The 20,330-nt window shown below is 43.6% G+C and overlaps 1 protein-coding gene across 1 annotated transcript in view; it reads right to left on the reverse strand.

Annotated features, from left to right (window-relative positions):
- Window positions 1–18,687: 18,687 nt before the first annotated feature.
- MCTP1 (multiple C2 and transmembrane domain containing 1) overlaps window positions 18,688–20,330 on the reverse strand; it is a 220,173-nt gene continuing 218,530 nt past the window's right edge. The window contains 1 exon segment of the mRNA XM_040090995.1: window positions 18,688–20,330. This exon segment is cut by the window's right edge and continues 360 nt beyond it. The gene's annotated coding sequence lies outside the window, so the exon portion shown is untranslated.

The raw sequence follows: 20,330 nt of genomic DNA on the forward strand, positions 1-20,330 counted from the left end.
TTTTTAACTACCTCAGTTATATAACTTAACCAGTCTAGGCTGTTGGGGAGCAGGTCAAAGCCATTGGGGGCATGGGCAGCTATTGGCCAGTTGGCCAGGTGGCAATTAATTCAGCCAGTCAGGACTAGTCATGCGGACTTTCAAAACTATATAAAGAGTTTTGAAAGCACTTGAAGTTTGTCTGTTGCTGCATGAGCATGGAGTGTCAGTTGTTACATCTCTCTCAACTTCAGTGGGCGTCAATCTCCTCTTCCAAATAAGAAGTGACAGGACAAGATGAAACAGCTTCAAGTTGTACCAGATACCAGGAAAAGGTGTACATGGATATCAGGAAAAATACCCTCACAGAAGGGGTTGTCAAGCCCTGATACAGGCTACCTAGGGCAGTGGTGAGGTCACCATTCCTGGAGGGATTTAAAGGATGAGCAGATGTGGACTTAATGACATGGTTTAGTGGTGGGCTTGGAAGTGCTGAGTTAAGGGTTAGACTTGATGATCTTAGAAGTCTTTTCCAACCTAAAGTATTCCATGATTCTATGACAGTCAGCCCCTTTGTCCCAGGCCCACACTGAGCCTTTTTGCATTAGCCCAGTGCCATGCTCCTGTGTTGTCAAGAGTGCCCAGTAAATTCAAAGGGATCCATCTCCAACTTATTTTTGGGTAAGTACAGACTTTCCTGGGTGGTCATTTCAAGATCAGTTACTTTTCCCAAATGAATAGACCTGAAAATCTGTCAAATAAGTCCATTTTCGATCTGTTAAATGCATATAGAATAATTACAATCATCCAACTGTTATATATAAAGAGCCTTAGAAATTCCTAAATTTACCATATCTATTAGGATGTAAAAGAATGCTTTTTTAGGAAAACAGTTACTCCCAAGTAACTTTGGAAAATATTTATCTCTGTACTCATATTCAGATAAAGATAGGGAAGTGCACCTTATTTATCAACAAAACCTTGTAATCTTGAAGGGAAAAAAATAAAGGTTTCTGATTAGTCTGAGAAGCTGGTTTAAGTCAGGTTATCAATAAATACTAATACCTTATTTTAAGCATCTGAGTAAATGAAAAATGCCTTTTTAAAAAAATGAATGAACTCAGTAGACTGTCCATCAGTCAGGTAATGAACTCCCTGCAGAAGAGATGAAACAGTAAAGCTGCAGAACTCCAGTAACAGTATCTACAGGGATATCTGTGAAACAGTTTTTGGAGACCACAATTAAATTGCTTCAAAAATAATTAGAAGTATTAAGAAACAGTACATCTATCTCCCTATAGCTGATGATAATATACATTTTTTAAAAGGGAAATTAGACTATTTTGATGATTTTCAACAACGTCAGGAAGTGGTTACCATTCACACTCAAAGATACTGCTGGCTGGAAAGGGAACAAAAGGAGGAAGAGCTAAGAGGTTGAGATCCTGTTGCAGAGCTCTTTCAGTGCAAATTTCATTAGTCTTTTGGAAGAACTCTCTTACTTATGCTGGAAATTTGCCAATCTTGAATGTTGCAGAAGTGAAAATACAACAGTCGAAGAGTGAACATTCAGCTTATACCAGTTGTTAAGAGTACTGACACAGAGAAATTTACTTTTTGTGGTTTTCAAGGCCCAAGATGGTGTTTTGGGCAGTGGTGAGAGGGTACATCTCCAGCCATCCAGTGGTTTCTTTACACCATTGTCAGCACATAGGTCCTGCCTTGGTGGATTTGCATGAGTGTGATTAATTAATTTGGCAGGTAACTAACCTGCCAAACCTCCCCATATTTATACTTTGACCATCATCCACCACACTGCAGGGGCTGTACCTGCTTGGCCTGCTTGACCACAGCGCAGTTTCAGTTATGGATCACCTGGGAAACAGTGTTCATTGTTAAATCCACCCCATATTTAGACCACGAGCCCATCTGTATTGCTGCATCTCTTCCCTGATAGCCTGAGGCATCACGGGCCCACTGACCAGCAGTAATTCACCCTTATGGCTGCCAATCCAGGTCCACCTGAGACAGTTTAATCTTGGCAGCCCAATCCACCTGTCTGTGCTTGAAATGCTCTTCAGCAGCCCAACTCCTGGGTAGGTGTGCATATACACAACATGCTTTTATAGCTTCTCTACCCTGATAGTGATGTTTTGCCACAGTTCAGCAGCCTGGTCTAGCCATCCTCACAGAACATTCGCTACCACCTGTCAGACAGTATAGAAGTAGACCACTGGCCATTTCTCTCACACAGAGAGCCAGCTGGATGGCTTTCAGCTCTACAACCTGACTTGTTCCATAACATCTGTGACTTGCCATGTAGAACTCCATACAGCAGCTTCCTATTTTCCATGTGGCCCTACAATATGGCAGGAACCATCAGTAAAAATTGCATATTGCTTTTCTTTTCCTGGTATCTGATTATATGGAGGGACTTATCCTCCTGTGATGATGATGATAGTCTGAAATTTTCACCTTTGGGCCAGTTCATGATGACTTCAAAGATCCCTGGGTGATTAGGATTTCCTGTTTGAGTAAATGGTGCAATCCACTTACTCTGCGTGGCATCAGTGGCATGATGTGTGAAAGGGTCTTTTCCTTTGCACATCCTGCCCAGCACTGGCAGGGTGCCAGGAGGAGCTGTGCTTTGGTGTTTGAAATCCTTCAGAAGCTGTCAATCTCTTTTTTAGTTGGAGCGTAGGCCTCAGATCATTTGTATCCCTTACTCCAGAACCCCAGGTTTTATCCTGTAGTCTCCTCAGTTATTCTTCCAGAGACTCCAGGAAAGACAGTTCTCTCCATCTGCAGTGCAGAGCCATTTTTCACATCTTTGCTGTCCTGACTGCCCCCAGGACTACTGCATCAACAATCTCCTGCTTTGTTTAAACAAATCTCCTGATTTGTTTAAAAGCTTGTCACTTAAAATCATTATTTTTCTGGGTCACATGACAAAGAGGTTTTATAGTCCGACTGCATTCTGGAATATACATCTTCCAGAAACCCACAGCACCTAGGAGAGCCTGTGTTTCCTTCTTGGTGATTGGTGAGGACACAGCTGTTACTTTATTGACCACATTGGAATCTGATGTCTCCATCTTGTCATTTTTTGCCTAGAAACTGAATTTCCTGGACATGTCCCTTGACCTTGCTATGGTTTATGACAAAATTATTCAGAAGGATTTCTGTTATCTTCTCTCCTTCCTCAAAACCTTTCTCTGCTGTGTTGTCCAACACAATGACATCTTCAATGTATTTCAAGTGTTCTGGAGCCTTAGGCTTTTCCAGAGCAGTCTGGGTCAGTCCAAGGCAAATAAGTGGGCCTGGGTTTCCAACCCTGGGGCAGTTGGTTCCAGGTGTATTCAGTGCAATACAAAAAAATCCCCCTCTGTGACCTGCACTCTGCTACTGAAGACAGAGAGAAAAGCACATTTGCAATGTCAGTGCTGGCACCACTCTGCTGTTCTGGACTTCAGTTCATACTGAAGTTCCAGTTTGTCCGTCACAGCAGCGCTCAGTGGTGGTGTGACTTCCTTCAGGCCAAGATAGTCCACGGTCAGTCTCTGTTCTCCACTGGGCTTACACACTGGCTACATAGGGCTGTTAAAGGGTGAGTGAGTCTTGCTGACCACTCCGTGGGTCTCCAGTTCAGGACCCACCTCATGGATGGGGGGTCACAGAGTCCTGGCTGGTGTGGCATTATCAATGGTGCACTGCTGTGGTAGTGATGTTCTTATTCTACCTTCAGCAGTCCCACAGCAGAAGGGTCCTCTGAAAGACCAGGTAAGGTATTCAGCTGCCTAACTTCTTCTGTCTCTACAACTCTCACAAAAGCCTAATTTTTGGGTCCTTGAAATACCCTCTCCTGAGGTAATCTAGGCCAAGTATTCATGGGGCCTCTGGGCCAGTCACAATGGAGTGCTTTTGCCATTCATTCCCAGTCAGGGTCACTTCACCTTCCAGTACAGTCACATGCTGGGATCCCTCTGTCACCTCAGAAATCGAAATGGATTCTGCCCCTACATATCTTGATGACATCAGGGTACATCATGTGCTGGTGTCAACTAAATCTTGATAGTCCTATGGGACTGACATGCCAGGCCACTGGATCCACAAAGTCCAGTAGATGCTATAGTCCTTTTCCTCCACCTGGCTGGAGGAAGGGCCCCTCAAATTATGGTCATTATTTGTTGCTCACTTCTTGTGAATATAAAGTGGAGAACTTCAAGGGGGTTGGAAATAACGTCAAACTTTCTACTCTTTCTGAAGACTTGCCCGCTGGAAACTGGAGCTGCAATTGTCCTTGAATTTCCTGTGGTGGTTCTTCTTCCTCTCAACTCACATACCTGTGCTGCCAGCACAGAGGCGTACTTGCTCCCAATAGCAGGTCCATACTGGAGGTGCATGGGACAATTCTCTAACCTGCTCAAGTCTTTTGAGTCTGTCCACAGTCTTGGACAGTCTTTCCACAGACAAGATGCAGATCAGCGGGGAGGAAAAAAAGACGATCATCACATTGCTGTAGCTAGGTAATCACCTAAAGCACTTTCTTTGCTCTCCTCCTTTCATGGACATGAATGCCAATGAGTTGGTGCGTGATCATCATGTGCTCCATACAAACTTCTGTCACATGGATGGTGCACACTGGACTTCATCTGGATCTACAGGGGACTGCACGTTATTTGGATCCCTAGAGATTACCTCCAGCACAGCCAGATCTCTCAGGTACTGGGTACCTTCCTCCATGGTGTCACACCTGCCTGTGTGCACTACTAGATCACCCTTGAGAGAGCACCTTTCTCTCACACTTGACAGGTGTCATCTCCAGGGCTTGTCCTCTTCCCAGCCCCCTTGTCAAGCCCACAAACTGGCACAGGGATCCCAGCTGCTCAGCCTCATTGCCATCTAGTTTTGTACTGTGAGCTGTGATATTGCAGCACTGGAGCAGCCAGGTCAGATTGGTGGGTGAAATATTCTTGCACATTTCAGCTCACCCAGGGATAGGGATCAGTAATTATCTCTGGCCCTGCCTCTTCCTCCTCTTTTGAGGGCCCTGTTTCTTCTCCACCCCTACTGAGGGAACTGAGCTGGCTATGAATTTCTTCTTCTTTATTGGGGCAACTTCTATTGGCACTGTGTTGTTCCTGTGGTTCACCTCCAGTTTGAGTGGCCCCACTGCCTGTTTTTCTGCTTTCCTTCTCTTCCCCCTGAGAGTGCAGTCTAGTAGCAGGCAGCGTCCAATAAACAGTAGCCAGGGTCCAGGCACACTCTAGAACTTCCTTCTTCTCTAGAACTACCACAGCATTTTTCCTTCAAATATTTGACTTATTAAAGAAAATATGGGTACTGATCTAGTATCGATACTCAACTGAGACGGACAAAAACTCTCTACCAGTTTAAAGTTAGAAAGTGTATGTTTATTACGGTGTCGGACAGTGTGCGGGATAGCTCCCAAATTCGCACCGCAATTTACAGGTGATCACAGAGTCCTTTTATTTACAGAAGTATTGAATACCCAAAACACAAATGTATATTCATAACCCTGGTACATCGCATTCCCCGCTTCATATGGTAATTAGCTCAAAAGCTATTAAGCATGCGTAGTTTGTTCTTTGAAATCAGTCGGAGGTCATTTTCATGGGGAGGGGTCCCCAAAATGAGGAAGTAAAGAAGTCTTCCTTGTTCTGACCTTTCTACCTTTTCAATGCAAATGTGATAAATGAACCCTTGGTAGGACTCCTATTTCCTGTCTTCGTGACCATTCAATGGGTTTCTGGGCAGAAGAGGCCTACAATTGTCTTATGTTCCTGAAAGCCATTTATCAGTTTCTATATTCTTCATTATAAACACAGCTAAACAAACAAAGTTGACAAGTAATCAGTTATTCTAATATGGAATAAACCCAATTTCTCTTAGTTAATTACTAACTTTTAATTTCAGCAAAGCCTACCTATCTACTTTAGTGAATTTCTGCGAAGCTTATCTCTAACTAAAATCTTAACTCTTTTAAAAATCCTTAATTCTCTGAAGTTTATGTCTCATATTCTGCCACATTAACAGGATCCCATAGTCGTTCAGGGGTGAACAGAAACCCCTCCAACAAGAGACAGTACGAGACAACTCATTCCACCACTATTTCTCAACAGGTCCCTCTGACACAACTTCCTGACTGGAAGAAGCCCCTTCTCTCCAGAAAAGAGTTCTTCATCAGAGGGTGCAGGAAGTGATATAGAATAACCTCCATGTGTGTTGGCCATGACCACTCCCAGCTACTGCAAAAATTAACCTTGTCCTACCCAGAACCAGAGTGCTGTTTGATTTGGTTTCATCACAAATAATAATAATTTTTTAAAAAATCCTTTCAACTGCATGTTGTACCACAGAAGTACCAGGTTCAAGACGTGAAGGGTTGCTTTGGTATTATCTCGTTTGCCTACAGTGACTGCTAGTGACATCAATGAAAAACACTGCGCATCTGCTAGAGGGCTACACTCTGGGCTGCCCAGGTGGAAAGAGCAAGAACACTTGCTTTGCATAATAGACTACAAAGAGGCAGGCTGTTGTTTCAGATATTTTCCTTTTATAAATTCCTCCAGTCACAAATTTTGTGGAATAAAGCATTGTGGAATAAAGGCCTGTAAATAAAAGACAAATGCGTTGCTAGGAAGTGTCAATTCCAAAGAAAAATTTTCAGGTCCCTTCTAGGCTTCTATCTAGTGAGACTGGGGCAGAGACATGCCTACAAAGCAGAATGAGAACTATGCTTACCTTACAAAAGTGTATCCTTCCCAAGAAATCTCTATAGGCTGGAGTATTTTCAAAGGGGGAGAAGACATTTGTTTTCTTTTCTCCTGCAGGGGAGCATATGTACTCTTTTTTCTGCAATATCTCAACAAAAATTGCATAAATTTTTCCTAGTTATATTTCCAAATTTTTCTGTTCCCACTAGAAGCCTTCAAGGCTGCCGCCGCTCTCTGCCTGCTGTGTCTCAAACAGTCAATCCTGGATCTTTTTCTGCACTGAGCTTCAGCTGCAAGAGGATTGATACTCTAATTGATTAGATCCACTATCCTTCTTCCTTCATCTGAACAGCCTTATGTCTACCAGAGCATCATCTTAGGAAATACACATCATGGGCTTGAGTCAACCCATACTAAAGAGGAAATAAAACTGTGGTTTCCTGTCTAGGGCAAGTGCCATGCCACAACACTTGAAATAAGGAACTGCAGCAGGGGAAGTTTTATGTCATCTGAGCTGTGGTTGTCACAATCACAGCTCTGCATGTCTGTATCTGCCTTCCAGCAGCCGTGCTGAAGCTGACCTCCATCCCCTGCTGGTAGAGGTCAACTTCTGCCAAGTGTTCAGGGCTTTACCAACACATCTCTTAGCTATTGTCTCTATTACCAGAGTAAGACTTCTTTCTGAGGTGGGAATATGACCCACAAACACTTCTACAGTTTATGAGAAATTGAAGGTGTTTTATCAGTCTTTATGGAAACACGGTCTTCATTTTAGAAAAGCTACAACATATGATTGGCTTTCCCATCTGTTTCCTTTGATGAATGGGAAGCTTTGATGTCACCTGCTGTGCTGTCTTGAAAGGCAAAACCAGCGAGAAACTCCAAGTCAGAAAAAACAATTTATTAGGAGAGAAAAAAAAGGTAAAATAAAATAAAATAAAGTAAAACACATGCAATAGTACAAAGATCACTGACAGAGTCAGAATACAACCTGGTACCCTGTGGTGGTGGTAGCCGCCCAGATGAAGTGGTCTTGTTGAAGCAGTGTTCCCACAGAAAGGGCTGGTAGCTCTTGTCCTCTGGGAATCCAGTGGGTAAGGCTGCCTGTGCTGACCCAAATCCCAAATTATATCCAGGTGGGAATGCTTGGCTCCTCCCCCTGGGTGGAGCATCTCACAATGGGCTGATAACATTTTATCAGTCTTGCAATGGGTCCTTGATTGCCCATTAAACAGAGATAGCTCCCAGAGGGAGTTATCTATGAGTCATGCAGCAGGGCATTGATGGGCCATTAACAGAAGATAGTTTGGAGGGAGGGGGCAAGGGAAACACTGCCCAACCGAATTTCAACAGCTCATGGAGATGGTGATAGAATACGTACTTTGGGCACATCTTACATTGTGACCCAGGACATAATCCACCCCTTATTCTATGACCATCTACATCATACCTAAATTAATACATTCTTACAGCTAGATAGATAAATATACACATGCTTATACATACACATATACAGAATGAAACCTTACACCCAGTTCTCACTTAAAATTAGGTCTCCCTGTGGCCCACAACGGGTTTCCCCATCTTTCTGCATTACCCACCAAGTGGAACCAGGTTCTTGAGCAAAAACAATCCCACGGATGGGTCTGCCTTTACCTGAGGTGGGATTAATCCAAACAGTTTTTCCTAAAATGCCTTTCATGTGTACCACAGGGACTTTATCTCCATCTACTGTGTGCAAGGGTTCAGACAGGGCAGGACCAGCTCGATTGATTGACCCTCGAGTGTTGACCATCCAGCTGGCCTTCGCTAAGTTCACTTCCCTATTTTTGAAAGTCCCCCCACCAAGCACCTTCAGGGTAGTCTTAAGTAACCCATTGCACCGTTCAACTTTCCCGGCAGCTGGTGCATGATAAGGGATGTGATATATCCATTCAATGCCATGGTCTCTAGCCCAGGTGTTTATAAGGCTATTCTTGAAATGGGTCCCATTGTCTGACTCGATTCTCTCAGGGGTGCCATGTCTCCACAGGACCTGCTTTTCAAGGCCTAAGATGGTATTCCGAGCAGTAGCATGAGGCACAGGGTAGGTCTCCAACCATCCAGTGGTGGCTTCCACCATAGTCAGCACATAACGCTTGCCTTGGTGGGTTTGGGGAAAGGTGAAGTAGTCAATCTGCCAGGCTTCCCCGTACCTGTACTTCAACCATCGTCCACCGTACCACAGAGGCTTTACCAGCCTGGCCTGTTTGATTGCAGCGCAGGTCTCACAGCTGTGGATGACCTGTGAGATGTTGTCCATAGTAAGGTCCACCCCTCGGTCACGGGCCCATCGGTATGTTGCATCTCTCCCCTGATGACCAGATGCATCATGGGCCCAACGGGCTAGGAGTACTTCTCCCTTGTGCTGCCAGTCTAGATCCACCTGTGATACTTTCACTGTGGCAGCTTTGTCCATCTGCTCGTTGTTGTGATGCTCTTCATTAGCCTGACTCTTGGACACATGTGCGTCCACGTGTCGAACCTTCACGGTCAGCTTCTCTACTCGGGCGGCGATGTCTTGCCAAATCTCAGCAGCCCAGATGGGTTTCCCTCTGTGCTGCCAATTGGCCTTTTTCCAGTGATTCAGCCATCCCCACAGAGCATTACCTACCATCCACGAGTGGGTGTAGAGATAGAGTCTTGGCCACTTCTCTTGTTCGGCAATATCCAAAGCCAGCTGGATGGCTTTAAATTCTGCAACCTGACTTGATCCACCTTGTCCTTCAGTAGCTTGTGCAACTCGTCGTGTGGGGCTCCACACTGCAGCTTTCCATTTCCGGTTAGCGCCTACAATTCGGCAGGAACCACCAGTGAAGAGGGCATATTGTCTTTCAGTGTCTGGTAGCTCGTTGTACGGTGGGGCTTCCTTGGCACATGTCACTTCTTCTTCTTCTCCTTCTTCAGATAATCCAAAAGTCTCACCTTCAGGCCAGTTAGTTATAGTTTCCAGAATCCCAGGGCGATTCGGGTTTCCAATACGGGTGCGCGGTGTGATGGGGGCAATCCATTTGCTCCATGTGGTGTCGGTGGCATGATGCGTGGAAGGAACCTTTCCCTTGAACATCCATCCCAGCACTGGTAGTCAGGGTGCCAAAAGCAGCTGCGTTTCAGTGCCAATTAATTCTGAGGCAGCTTGAACTCCTCCATAGGCGGCTAAGATTTCCTTCTCTGTTGGAGTGTAGTTGGCTTCAGACCCTTGGTAGCTTCGGCTCCAGAATCCCAGTGGTCGGCCCCGAGTCTCCCCAGGCACCTTCTGCCAAAGGCTCCAGGACAGGCCATTGTTCCCGGCTGCTGAGTAGAGCACGTTCTTCACCTCTGGTCCCGTCCTGACTGGGCCAAGGGCTACTGCATGAGCGATCTCCTGCTTGATCTGGGCAAAGGCTTGTTGCTGTTCAGGGCCCCAGTGGAAATAATTCTTCTTGCAGGTGACCAGGTAGAGAGGGCTCACAATCTGGCTGTACTCAGGAATGTGCATTCTCCAAAAGCCTATGGCACCTAGGAAAGCTTGTGTCTCATTCTTGTTGGTTGGTGGAGACATGGCAGTGATCTTGTTGATTACTTCTGTGGGGATCTGGCGACATCCATCTTGCCACTTGACTCCAGAAACTGGATTTCTTGAGCTGGTCCCTTAACCTTACTTCACTTAATGGTAAAACCAGATTTCAGCAGAATCTGGATGATCTTCTCTCCTTTCTCGAAGACTTCCCCTGCTGTGTTCCCCCATACAATGATGGCATCGATGTACTGAAGACGTTCAGGAGCCTCACCCTTTTCCAGTGCAGTCTGGATCAGTCCATGGCAGATGGTGGGGCTGTGTTTCCACCCCTGGGGCAGTCGGTTCCAGGTGTACTGTACGCCCTTCTGGGTGAAGGCAAACTGGGCCCTGCACTCTGCTGCCAAAGGAATGGAGAAGGCATTGGCAATATCAATGGTCACATACCACTTTGCTGCCTTGGACTCCAGCTCGTACTGAAGCTCCAACATGTCTGGCACAGCAGCACTTAGTGGTGGGGTGACTTCATTCAGAGCACGGTAATCCACCGTCAGACTCCATTCTCCACTGGAATTACGCACTGGCCATATAGGGCTGTTGAAAGGTGAACGAGCCTTGCTGACCACCCCTTGGCTCTCCAGTTCACGAATCATCTCATGGATAGGAATCACAGAGTCTCTGCCGACAGTGTACTGTTGCTGTGGCGATTGGTACTTGTTGTTCTTCAACTCTCAGTAGTCCCGCAGCAGAGGAGTCATCTGAGAGACCAGGCAAGGTATTCAGGTGTCTGATGTCTTCTGTCTCTCAGCAGTTATCCCAAAAGCCCAACGATATCCTTTTGGGTCTTTGAAATATCCATTTCTGAGATAGTCTATGCCAAGGATGCATGGGGCCTCTGGGCCAGTCACGACGGGGTGTTTTTGCCACCCATTCCCAGTTAAACTCACTTCGGCCTCCAATACAGTCAGCTGCTGGGACCCTCCTGTCACCCCAGAAATAGAAATGGATTCTGTTCCTACATACCTTGATGGCATCAGGGTACATTGGGCACCAGTGTCAACCAAAGCCATATATTTTTGTGGGTCAGATGTGCCAGGCCATCAGATCCACACAGTCCAATAGATCCGATTGTCCCTTTCCTCTACCTGGCTAGAGGCAGGGCCCCCCTATTCCTGGTCATGGTACACGTTGCTCTCTTCCTGTAAATATGTTCCTGAGGTCCCTTCAAGAGGATCAGTCATATCATCCTTCCTATACTGTCTGGAGTTCTGTGCCTGAGAGACTGGAGCAGTGTTGGCTCTAGATGAGCTCTTTGTGTTAGGTGTCTCTCTCTTCAGTTCACGTACCTGGGCTGCTAAGGAGGAGGTGGGTTTTCCATCCCACTTCCTCATGTCTTCTCCATGCTCCCAAAGAAAAGACCAGAGGTTACCCCGTCGAGTGTATCCTCTCTCCCTGGCTGGCAGATGCCTGCTCCTAATGGCAGAGACTCTTGTTGGTTCTGGCGAGATGTGGTAAATTTCTTCCTCAAGTTCCTTTTCCAGTTTCTGATGGCCCTCTTCAGTCAAGCTCCAGACTTGCTCAGCCAGCCTTGTTTCCACAGATGAGACATGGGTACGAAATGGGGCAGTGACAGTATCCCCATAAATTCTTAGTTTATTGACCAAGACGCCCACCTTGTCCTCACCTTCCCTCCATTGCAGCATTGCCAGGTAACGGGAGTACATCTCTGGTCCAAGCCGTGCAAATCTCAACCACATCTGCGATGTGCACTGGACATCATCTGGGCTTTTAGGAAATCTCTCGTCTTCTGAGAAAATGATCTCCAGCACAGCCAATTCCCTCAGGCATCGGGTACCTTGTTCCATTGTGCTCCATTTTCCTTGGTGCACCTGGAGGTCTTCTTTACAAAGGTATCTGTCCCTCACACTTGTTAGCAGTCGCCGCCAGAGACTGAGAGTTTGTTGGGTTCTCCCGATCCCCTGGTCAATGACCACATCCCGGGACAGCGATCCCAGTTGCCTGGCCTCACTTCCATCCAGAGTGGTGTCATTGGCTGCAGCGTCCCAGATGCGGAGCAGCCAGGTTAGGATGGACTCGTTTGTCTGGCGGGTGAATTCCCTCTGCAGGTCACACAGTTCACCCAGGGATAGAGAGCGGGTGATGATCTCTGGCTCTGTCTCTTCTGCTGGGTGCGAAGGTCCTGCCACATCCTCATCAGCCGCTCTGTGGACTGATTTGCTCTTTGATTTCTTCTTCTGAACAGGGGCAACTGCCACTGGTTTAGGTTGTTCTGCTTCAGTGACGGTTTGTGTGGAGATGCTGATGGCACCTTTGGTTTCTTTCTCCTCTGTGACAGCTTGTGTAGACACTGATATTGTTGCTTTGTTTTTTGTTCCTTTCTCCTCTGTGACAGTCTGCGTAGATGCGGTTCCTGTTTCCTCTGTGGCAGTTTGTGTAGACACAGATGCCATTGTTTTACATTTGTTTCTTTTTCCCTCTTCCTCAAGGAGATGCTGCACCACCCCATGTAGTGTTTGATTTCTAAGCATGGTGAGCATGGTGCAGGCCATGCAGAGAAGACAAAGCAGAACTAACAACAATATTGTGCTGTCCTTGGCAGCTAGAGGGAACTCAATACTTTCAAAAACTGCTGTGCCAGGCCTAAAAGACTGGGAAAAAATCATTCTTTACCCCTCCCCACAGGGGCTGGGTGTGATTGTTGAGAGCCCAGATGTAGCATTCTGGACTAGGATAAGAAAACAAAATAGAGAATATATTCCGAATGATGCTCATTGCCTCAGAGGTTATCATATTATAACCAATAATAGACCAATAAAGTAATTTTTGTTCCATACCCTGGTCTACACAGGAACATTAAGACCGGCAAATACTGTCCCATGTGCAGGAAAATGTAGAGAGCTAGGTATAAGACATATGAAAGCATGTTGAGCATCATAGCAAACAGCTGTTTTTTTGTGTGTGGGGTGTTTTTTTTTTTTTTTTCCCCTCACTACAAAATTGTAATTCTGACTTTTCTCAGTACCTCCTGCCCCATGTTGGGCACCAAAATATATGTGCTGGCTTGAAGACAAAACCAGCGAGAAACTCCAAGTCAGAAAAAACAATTTAATAGGAGAGAAAAAAAAAGGTAAAATAAAATAAAACACATGCAATAGTACAGAAGATCACTGACAGTCAGAATACAACCTGACACCGTGGTGGTAGCAGTCCAGATGAAGTGGTCTTGTTGAAGCAGTGATCCTGCAGAAAGGTCTGGTAGCTCTTGTCTTCTGGGAATCCAGTGGGTAAGGCTGCCTGTGCTGTCCCAAATCCCAAATTATATCCAGGTGGGAATGCTTGGCTCCTCCCCCTGGGCAGAGCATCTCACAATGGGCTGATATAATTTTATCAGGCTTGTATATGGGTCCTTGATTGCCTATTAAACAGAGATAGCTCCTGGAGGGAGTTATCTATGAGTCATGCAGCAGGGCATTGATGGGCCATTAACAGAAGACAGTCTGGAGGGAGGGGGCAAGGGAAACACTGCCCGACCTAGTTTCAACAGCTCATGTAGATGGTGATAGAATACATACTTTGGGCACATCTTACATTGTAACCTAGGACACCTGCTTGTCCTCCTGACCCCTCATAGTGTTTTAGCTGTGGGTTTGGGTGGGAATATGCTTTCAGTTCTACTCTGAACGTAAACCATGCATGTTTTTACAGCCATATCCTTCTTCCATCAGTCAAAAGAGACTCGATTTTTGAAAACCTGATACGCATCCCTATCCTCCAGCAAATCAACCACACCACTCAGCTTGTTGTCTTATTGAGAGTATGCTTGATCCTCTATGTCATTGATGATGACATTGAGTAGTATTGGTCCTGGGGCAGACCCCTCAACCACACCACTTACTACCGTTCTGTTTTGATATTGAGCTGTCTGTTGGCTGCAACACTTTGGGCGCAGCCATCTAGCCAATTCCTTAACCATCAAATAGCTCACCCATCAAACTTCCTCAATTTTGATGTCACAGGACTTACAAAAATACTTGTCCAGCTTATCTGTGTCTTATGGCTTAAGTACCCTGGTTAGGGGTTAAGATTGAAAATTTATTTCCTCATATAATAGCAGAGTCTATTATATGGAGTATAATATTATATGTCTGTAGTTCTTTGATGGCCAAACATCTGCCTTTGGTAACAAGCTGAATAGGGCTGAAATTAGGAGAAAACCTGTCAACTGCATTTCATCACCAACATTTGGAATAAGAAATTAGTTTTAAAACATATTATTCATAAATAACATCAGAGTTTACGCATTTCTTATCATTAAGATGGGAGAATTTGAGATACGTGGCCTTGCCTTGTTCCATGAATATGTGATGTAAGGGGAATTGCTACTATGCAGTATCAGCCCTGGAATCACACTGTGCAAGGGAACTGGGGTTTCAGAATGGGAACTGGGTTGCTGAAAGCTCAGGACTTCTCAGTTAGCTGCAGTGATGTATGTCATGTGTCTTCAAACATGTATTCAGACTAGAAAGAGGGTTTAACACAGGTTGAGATGGAGAAGCCCCAAGAAACTCCTTCCTTCTCTTGCACCACTATGCATTTTTGTATTGTACACTGATCATTTAAATTAGCACTCGCAAAAAATGATGAACTAATGCACTTGTTTGAGACAAGGCAGCTGGGCAGAGGCTCTTTAAAGCTCTTCACAGAAACTGCATCTCGTGCCTCCTCTGTTACAGCCGTGATAGTCTCAATTACTGTCAGCCATGCAGAGTGTTGGCAGCTCTGGGACAGCACACTTAGAGTGCTCAACTCTCTGTATCCTCAATAATACATGAGGCCAATTTTCTACTATTGACTGGCAGGTGCAAACTCCCTCCATCATGCAGGCAGTGTGCACCTGTGATTCTCTTCTGACTCTCCCTTCACTTTATCAGAATTTTGCTTTATCACAACTTCGCTTTATCACAACTTCGAAAAGGTAAACATAAACCCTGGCTTTGAACTTCCTGGCATTTAGCACTTTTGACACCAAGTGATGGAAAGTGTCAGCTAATTAAAAAATTAATTTCTTTTTCAAATGCCACTCTTTGTTATGAAAATGTCTGCTCAAAATGCAGCCTACATATTACCCTGTAGAGAAAGAACCCAAACTGCAAAAATCATAGTGCTGTATTGAATTATGAATCAGAGGATTATACAAAGAACATTTGCATTGTGAAAGCCCATTTTCCATGATGGAGAATACATTAAAACAATCCTTTTCAACCCCAAGCAACCCATGCTTGCTACAATTGCTAATTTTAGACACAAACTTCATAAACTACAGGTTTTCTGCTTTGGCATGCATTTATGTTAATTGTTTTCCTTCCAGATCAAATGCCTACTATGACTTGATGCAAGTCACACAGAGGTCCAAATCATTTAAATGGCGCAGAGGAAAACTGCAAGCTCAGACATTTCAGAAGTCAGTAACCAACAGCAAGATGCATACATATTGCAGGAACAGTTATACAACTTCCAGAAGTTTTTTTTCCTTTAAACTTAGATTTTAGTTTTCTCAGCTGTTCTTCTCTGTGCTATCATGGGGAACAGCTTCAAAATATGTCACCACCAGGGAGTGAGGAGTCCTCTAAGTCTGAATGTGTGGGGAGATTAGTCTAGGTGGGAGTCACTGCAGGTCCAAGAGAAACAGAGCTGATGAAAGCTGATGAAAGACAGGTATGTATGACTGCTTACTGCAGCAGTGAGAAACCAAATATTGAGCTTCAGGGGTAGGAGGTATGTGATGGAAACCTGAAGTGTTGACATGAAACCAGCAGCTGAAGCTCTGTGACCATATTGTCAAGGAGTTATATCTGTAAAGAGGTGAATTAGTCAAAGAATGTGGATGAGGAAAAGCAGCACATCAAAAGAACAAATAGGGAGGAGAAACAGGAGAGGATGACGTGGTAAACAGTTTCCAATTAACGTTAAATTGCCAGTATCAGTGGTGACCAGGAAATGAAGAGTCTGGTCACATAGGCACTGCAGGCTGAAGTGGAAAAAAGGAGAGAGGGACCCTTTACATTGAGAGGTGTAGGGCCAACTCCATGTATGCCATCAGTAACATCTGAAGCTGGGAAGAGATGGGGAATGTGGTGGCTGTTGGAACTGTGTGAATATAATTGCAGTTTTGAGCTCCATAAGTATGTCAGGGGAAAGTATGTATCTGCATTGTGAAGAGAAAACACTGAACACATTGTTTCCAGCATTATAATCCATTATAATTCTTGCCCAATTCTTTTCCAATCCTGTCTTCCCAAAACTGTACTCTGCCTCAGCAAATTGCAGTGACTGAACTCTCTTCTAAGTAAGAAAGATACTTCTAGAAACATAGTGCAGAAAGGTTCATCTTTTGCACAAATCCCAGTCCTTAAAAAAAAATCCTGCAAGAATTGACAATATATTTGGTAGCTACACAGTTTCTCAGTAAACCTTTTTTTTAAGCAATCCAGGCCCTTCCCCATTTCTTCTTCCCTTTTCTCAACAGTTGTGTTCAGGAACACTCAGCCTGAAGAATACAAACACAGCGTAGGACTGCTTTACTCTCCAGGCCCATTTCTTCTGATCAAGCCATTATCTCGTGACTGTGAACAACAGACTCCTCCTGATACAAGTACACTTGCTTGTTGAACTTGCTACATGTCCCAGGGCTAGAAATTCTATGGGGAAGGAAAATATTTTTCTTTTTTTTCTCACCATGTTTGTTCAAGAGGCAGCAAAAAAATGTTATGAATGTAACTCAAGGATAGATGTGCCCAGCAGTCTGGTTCTGGGATCTAAATTTTTTGCAAGTGAGAGAAACAGTCAGTGCAGCCCACTGCAAATCAGTAAGGTCAGTCCTATAATGCAGCAAAAAAACCCAACCCCCCACCCCCCCCCCCCAAAAAAAAAAACCACAAACAAAAAAACCCCAACCCACAAAAAACCCCAAACAAACAAACAAACAAAAAAAAAACAAAAAACAAAACAAAACAAAACCACATGCACACACACAAAAAAACCCCACCAAACACACACACACACACACAAACCACTGGGAAAGTTGTTTGTTTGTTTGGTGGGTTTTGTTTGTTTGTTTGTTTTTTGGGTACCCATCTCAACAAAAAGCCAATGCCTTTCACTATTACCATTCAGTGAGAAGGTGGTAGAGGCTTGGAGCAGACTCTGGGAGTTGATGTGCAGATGCAAGTAGGTCAATTTGTGTTAAACCACAAGTCAGTTAAACCACATTTTGGGGTCCCTGGCTGCTAAGCAGAGAGCTGCAATGCTTTTCATTATGTTTCGTGCAGTATACATGCATGTGTAATCTAACAATGATGAAAGGAATAAGTTTTCCTTCATCTCCTTCACTTCATGCTCCTGGATCACCTTCACATGAAATATCTTAGCATCATGCAGTGCATTTGCTGGCAGCTCTTCCTGTTGTTGTCAAAGCGTATGCTCTCAGGGACCAAATTTGCTGATAGACTGTATGCAGACTGCTTAATTACTTTCTCATTATTCCACTGTTGGTTTAATTGCAATAGAAAAAGAAAAATTTGGGGGTTATTGCATTTGGATTTAAAATACTATGTTATAATACAGCAGCACTTCCAGTTGAAAGTTCATTGCTTTTATGAAAAAAACTTTGTTCCTACAAAGAGGAACAACTGTAAAAACAGGGTAAGCAAGCTCTGTACTATGAGTTATCAGCAGGAATGTAGCAACATCCTCTCAGATTAATCAGCCTTAGTGGATTCTGAGTGCTCTCACATTCAATCTAAGTATGGACCCCAACTAAACTAATAATTTTCTATGAACCCACATAAAGTTAAATTTTATTTTCTGAGAATAGTAACAATTTCCTGATTGTGACATGCCTTATGCTTTTTTGATTGTTTATGAACAGACAAGTTGCTTTTGGAATAAAGCCTGCCAAATCTAACAGGTTAGAAATGGACTTCAGAATCAGGCTGGAAAAGGAAGGAATATTTATTGCAAAAGGCAGGTCTGGCTCTTTACAGAGGCCACAAAGCAGCACAGACAAACTGCAAATAGTCAAAATGGGTTCACTCATAAACTACTTTAAATTGTGATTTTAAATTGTCTTGTTGTGGCAGGAGAATCATATTTAATCAATAAGCATTCTTAGCCTTGTCTCTGTGTGTTATATTTTCAGTGAGATCAATTTTGAGTGACTAAGTCATTAAAAAAGAGTTCACCATTTTTCAACAAACAGATATTTTTGTCCCCCTGCCCCCTCTCCCTGCTTGTTATGTAACTTAAAATAGTAAAATTCTGCACAAAGAAATATGATGTTTTCATTCACTTGCCCATCACAGCACTCAAGGAAACAGACAACATATAATTTAAAGACAGGCTTCAGCATATCTAATATAATGATGTTTAGAAGTGTTTTTAATGCAGGAAACGTGCATAACCAGCTCAGATATTACCACCAAAGTAGACATTTGAAATTGTGTACAAAAAAAAGACAAGAAGAAATCACACGCAGGCTGGTGGGCAAGAAGATACAAGGCTTGCAGTGTATTAAAGAAACATTCAAAACTGACAACAGGCAACAAAATTCACATCTTGTTGAGTCACTTTTTTTTTTTTTTTTAAACAAAATAGGCTGACCAGTGCTTCTGACTTCACCAACAATATGTTGCTCTTCAGGTAGGATACAGCCAAAAGGTTATACAAGCTGCAAAATGACACACTTTCAAAGTCATTATGTAGGAAGAGCTTGTTTAGGTCCAAGGCTTTCTGCAGACCATTCGTTTGATTGACATTCTTTTAAATACACAAACAGAAGGATCAGAGTAACTGTCACGTAAGAACTTGGCTATCATTTTATCTGCAAAATAAAGGTATCCAGGAAGATCCTTCATGAGCAGTGCAGCTAACACATATTTCTTTGGATGAATACATATTCACATGTGCTTGCAAAGTATTTCTAAACAGACTTTTCAAAAAGTATTTTTAGAGTAGTGCAATTTAACTTTATCTGCAATTGCAACCAGTGAGAGGTAATCCAGAGAGGACCACAGCCCCCCTTGAGGATGCAGTCCTGTCACTCTCCCCTGGGCAAAAAATCCCCTTTAATGTCTCTGGGAACTATAATGAGGAGCTGTGCACAGGTAGTCCCTCAGGAACGAGTCTCTGCTCACTATGTGGGGAGCTGAGTATGGAAGTCTGCATGCAGCTACCAGAATATATCCCCAAGTACTCGTTATGCAGTGGCCACTAAGACATTTGAAATGTAAATGTTTCTCATCTATGTTCCATGTAATTTATAAGATAATGCAGTTTCCATGCAGTAGGGAAAGATCATATCAGAAGAACTGACGTTATTAACTAAGGAAAAACCCCTGGTATATCAGTTTTACCACAACTGCATTTTTTTCCTCTACACAGTATTTCACATTGGTAACAGGTAATGTTATACCATAAAGCATATTAATATGACCTTGTGACTTGGATGAAAAACCCTTTCTGCAAGATATCCATATTAAAATAGTTATGTGCACAAAAAGTGTTCATACCATGACACCCAAAGCAGTATGGAGTTAGTTTGACCCATTAGAGCTAAGCTATGTAGTACAAATGAAGGCTACTGGTACATGTAGAAAAATATGATAGGCAGTCAGTTACAAACCTGGCAGTATTTTGAAACAGATATTTTTAGGTCTTACAATGGAATGATAAAGACAGCAGGAACTGCTTTTGGGAACTCCAGAAAGAGATTTGCACTTGGTGTTTCTCACTGTCTTATAAGCACCCCTACCACATAGAAAAATGTTGCACTGGGAGTTAACATGAGGGTCTGAAATTTAAAAAAAATCTGCTGAAACTTAAGTGCAGTAGGCTCCACTCCATTGTATTTCTCTTGCAATATATAAAACATAGAAAATTGTAATGATGACTTACTGGATAAAAATATGAATGCTCACAAATAAAATCTGAGAAATTTCTGAGTCAGATTTAAAGTTAAATGTTTTGTAGGTTTTGTTGGCATGATTTGACTATCTCAAGTA

The sequence above is a fragment of the Hirundo rustica genome, chromosome Z, assembly GCF_015227805.2.
Source record: "Hirundo rustica isolate bHirRus1 chromosome Z, bHirRus1.pri.v3, whole genome shotgun sequence".
Classification (NCBI taxonomy): domain Eukaryota; kingdom Metazoa; phylum Chordata; class Aves; order Passeriformes; family Hirundinidae; genus Hirundo; species Hirundo rustica.